Raw genomic sequence first — 403 nt, forward strand, 5'->3', positions numbered from 1 at the left:
ATTCGCAAATCTTTTTCAATCAAATCGAAATTATTTTTCACAATATTACAGTCTTGGTCCGTAACTGCAGCTTTCGAGTTATAAAATGCAGTGCTCAAATACGAAGCAGAGCAATATCTCATGACCCATGCCTTCTGACAGAGCACAAGCGCTCCAGATTGTGCAGTTTTACAGTAATCTACTGTTTAAAGGGCTAAAAGAGCACGACAAATGAGGGTCTGTTACAGCATTTATACTGCAAGTGTGGCACTGCACAAAAAATGGAGTGAAAATGCACTATTGCATTAATATTTGAGCGAACCACACTCTTATTGTTTGAACACAGGTGTCTGTCGGGCTTGATGCACGTTAAACATGCAGTGACGCAATAGATCGTACTGAATCCAGGTGATTTAAGCAGTTT

This window comes from Sinocyclocheilus grahami, unplaced genomic scaffold (genome assembly GCF_001515645.1).
Source record: "Sinocyclocheilus grahami isolate Dianchi unplaced genomic scaffold, SAMN03320097.WGS_v1.1 scaffold651.1, whole genome shotgun sequence".
Lineage (NCBI taxonomy): Eukaryota > Metazoa > Chordata > Actinopteri > Cypriniformes > Cyprinidae > Sinocyclocheilus > Sinocyclocheilus grahami.